We start from the raw sequence: 4,176 nt of genomic DNA, 5'->3' as shown, positions 1-4,176 counted from the left end.
CGGCGGGGCCCCCAACGGGACAGGACATGGAGTTGGCAGGACCCCCGGCAGGAGAGCAGTCGGCGGGACCTCCAACGGCACAGGAGACAGGGTTGGCAGGACCCCACGGCAGAAGAGTAGTCTGCGGGACCCCCAACGGGACAGGACATAGGGTTGGCAGGACCCCCGGCTGGAGAGTAGTCGGCGGGGCCCCCAATGGGACAGGACATGGATTTGGCAGGACCCCTGGCAGGAGAGCAGTCGGCGGGACCTCCAACGGCACAGGACACGGGGTTGGCAGGACCCCCGGCAGAAGACTAGTCGGCGGGACCCCCAACGGGACAGGACATAGGGTTGGCAGGACCCCAGGCAGGAGAGTAGTCGGCGGGACCTCCAACGGGACAGGACAGAATGACACTATAATATTATAACAAAGGTGTGACCCACTATACTCTGCCTCTGATTTGCTAGTAATTGTTGTCTTTGTTGGGAAAACCAATAACAGGGAGAGTTAGATTGGTCATTCCTTTATCATAGTCGTAAAAAATGTAAACATTGCACTATGGATGTTCAATTACCTAATTTGGCAGAATGATTAGCCTTTAGCTTTTGTTGCTTTTTCAGGCTTTCTGACCAAAAATAAATGTGTTGTTTGGAAAATGCCATGGCAACATATAGATTTTCCCTCAAGGTTTCATTGTAGCGTTTGGAACAATTCAACAGGTCTATGAAAATGATTGTTAACGCATAGATCAATACGTATCTTGCCTATCGTTGTGTAAGCTGTCTATGCGAATCAGTGTTGCTTGGAGTAGTGATTGAGCCTCGCACCTTAAGATGTAATTGATTTACAGGCTTCTATTGTCATAATGCTAAAGAGAAGGTGGACGACATTTCAGTCTGGCCTTTTGTTAATCCTGCTGGTACAGTCAAACCAATCAATTCTCTAAAGGCCAGAATTTAAGCTCGGGCTAAAACGTATGAAATGTTGTTTTTTTGTTTGTTTTTTTAAATGAAGGCCAAACTCCTACAGTGAATAAGGAGGAGGCAGAATAAAAGATTGAGCAAAAGAAGGGAGAAGGAACAATCCCTCTTTACCTTGACAAGCCCATGAACCGTAAAATGGAGGCAAAGAAGGAACTCAGAGAGATTTGTGCAGGAAAATAGTGAAGAAAGAGGATATGGTGCATTTTTTTTATACAAACAAAACTTGTTATGGTCACTTGGCTGTTTAACTGTTGACAGAATGACTCACTTTAAGTTTCAAATTAGTTGTACAAATGACATACATAATCATACATTTTCTTCTCTTGTTTACCCAGGTATATGAGAGAGGAACCAACGTGGAGCAGTTTGTGACCCGTTTCCTGCTGAAGGAATCAGCCAATCAGATTCAGTCTCTACTGAGCTCTGTGGAGAGCGCTGTGGACGCTATTGATGAGCAGCACAGCCAATCAGGGTGAGCCAATGAGAGTTGCACTGTGTGTATGTTGATGACTGTACACATGTATCGTGGCATTATCTGTAAAACTCAGATAGTCAGCAGTCAAAGTGAAAACCAGGCAGCGTTTCAATCACAAATAGTTTCTGATTAAAACGTCTGTCGCTTCCACAAACACTCACAGACTGGCACATGGAGGCGCAAACACACACAAAAACAATCAGAACAATCAGCCTCTGATTTTCTTCACAATCATAGGAAAGAAAAACAACATTTAATCTTTTTTCACTCCCATTTTCATATTTTTCATCCCCTGTGGATCCTACTGAACTTCATAATTATTTCAATATTACTTTTTCCTTCACCCTTCCGTCTTATCATTTTAATAAATATTTTGTTCCACCTCTGTCTGTTTTTGCAGTCATCAACCTGCCAAGGTGAGCCCACGGATGTCAGAGAGGCGCAACGAAAACACCGTCCCTGACTATCCCCCGAACAACAGAGTCACTGCCAGGGAGGCTGTTAGGACCGTCAACACTGCTTCAGGTGACACACACACACACACACACACACACACACACACACACACACACACACACACACACACACACACACACACACACACACACACACACACACACACACACACACATCCCTACTCTCCACCTCAATCAGCCACCTTCACAGGTTTAATGCAGCTCTCCTACAGCATAAAGGGCAGTACGAATAAACTGGTGGAGGGAACAGGGTTAAGAGAGAAATAGAGATGAGGAGGGGGTAGTAAAGGAACATTTCTAAGGTGAGGGGACGAGATATAAAAATAAATGAAGCAAAGGAAGGGAAGGTAGAGAGTTGGCTTTATCGTAAAGTGTTAAAGTAAAACATGTAAGTGTAGATGAGGCACTTCAATCTGCTATGTACAGTAGTGCTGTTTTTTTATGGGGTGTGTGTGTGGTACAGTTCCTAAAACAGACACAAATTGATTGAAGCTGGTAATTCCCTTTGATCAAGTGCTGGACACTCATTATTCTTTGCTTCTCGCTCTGTAAACTTCTCCCTCTCTCTCTCTCTTCTTCCACCAGCTGGTGGTTAACACTGCAATGCGCGCTCGCCTCGACACTTAGCGCCCACTCCAACAAATTGCTTGCTGTAGAAATGACACTTCAAAACTTGTCGAGATATGGCTTCCCTTTATTGCAACACAAACTTAACTTAAGAAGATTCAAACAAAAACATTCAAACACAGTTGAGTCAAGGCGTGGGGAGATCTAAACTTTCACTCCTCAGATGTTGTTATTCACAAGTGACAGTTAAAGGTGTTCAGACAACTCAAAATCACTCTGAAAAACACAGACAAGCTGTGGTTAACATGATAAATGACATTATCTGGTCATTTCCATATACGTAGGTGCCAACATCTTACTAAAGTTAAAGTACATGACACCATAATGACTTATTTCAGATTCATACATATTGAAATTATGAGATAATTTGAACTACTTTATATACTGCTACTGGGTATATTTACCCATACAGTACTTATATGACAATATGTTTATTTCCATGTTGATTTATATTTTGTATTAGCTGTAAGGGAAACTTCTGTGTAGCAATGCAGTGGGAGTCACCGACTCATGAAGGAGACACGGGAAGAGCAGGAGCTTTGATGTCAAACACTGATGGTTTATTTAGGAGCTTCGGCCGGAGAATTCACATCACAAGTCCAAGAGCCAGAGGTTCTGACTTCACGGTAGAGTTGCCACGTCAAATCTGAAGAACTCTACCCCAGACCCATGTATTTTGCTAGTTCAGAGAGAATCATCAACATGCTGCATAACAAGATAGAACCATAACACCTCTATCATCTGACGCCAACAGGCAGGAACAGGGAGACAGAACACTGAGAGCACAGCAGCCAAGGTTACAGGTGCCTGTGCTCAGTCAGGACAGTTTGAACTGATAAACTGGACCTTGGAAAATATTTCCCCAAGATTAGCTAATAATCTAAATCTTTAAAGGCACTTAAACTGTCAGAGGAATCTAGAAGAGTACAAAGTAAAAATGTTGGCTTACAAAATGTAGAGGAGTAGAAGTNGGCACAATCGTGACGTCTAACGGCTGTGTTGTTTTTCTGGGGCGCTCATTGAAGATGACGTCACGGCTCCGCCTACACTGCGTTACTATAGATACTACCCCAGTTCCTAAACTGTAATGTGAGCGCAGCATTAAAGTGAGCCGGGCCTAATAAGGCCTAACCAAACCGAGCGAGGCCGAGCAAGGCCTGCAGAGTAAAGGCGCCATAAGTGCGCAGGATTCTGTCACCAAGGTGACGTTTTGGTCGTGGCCATCTTGGCCTCAAATAAAGAAAGTTAAAGACATTTCTAAAATATCTGGCTCTTTAGCTGCTCAATGCTCCAACTTGTTCATCAGTTAATTTAAAATCATATCTGTTTCTTGCAGTTACAGGGTACAGTTTGTTTTAGAGCCATATACCAACAATAGCTGCCTGGTAATGAAGCTGAATAGAGGGACTCACAATATATATGATATGTTTTGATTATAATTATTGTTGCATTAAAGTGTTAATCAAAGCTAGTAAAGGTGAAGCTAGATTGAATTACTTTGCCTATTGCTGGGTAGCTTGTGTATTTACTCCAGGTTTAAATAAAGTCTTACATAAGTGTTGTTTAAATTTCAAATCCTTAATCCAAATCTGCAAAGTAACTAAACGTATTAAATAATTTAAGTGGAGTAGA

At 42.8% G+C, this 4,176-nt stretch overlaps 1 long non-coding RNA gene across 1 annotated transcript; it reads left to right on the top strand.

Moving 5' to 3' along the window:
- The first annotated feature begins 321 nt into the window (after nt 1-321).
- Nucleotides 322-1,963, top strand: LOC104946196 (uncharacterized). Its single transcript, XR_798411.1, has 3 exons — nt 322-415; nt 1,302-1,438; nt 1,842-1,963. It is a non-coding gene; the product is annotated as an uncharacterized lncRNA (long non-coding RNA).
- The last annotated feature ends 2,213 nt before the right edge of the window (nt 1,964-4,176 follow it).

Source organism: Notothenia coriiceps, unplaced genomic scaffold (genome assembly GCF_000735185.1).
Source record: "Notothenia coriiceps isolate Sejong01 unplaced genomic scaffold, NC01 NC01_scaffold00010736, whole genome shotgun sequence".
Lineage (NCBI taxonomy): Eukaryota > Metazoa > Chordata > Actinopteri > Perciformes > Nototheniidae > Notothenia > Notothenia coriiceps.
The sequence above is the reverse complement of the archived record's forward strand: the minus strand, read 5'-3'. Positions and strand labels throughout refer to the sequence as shown.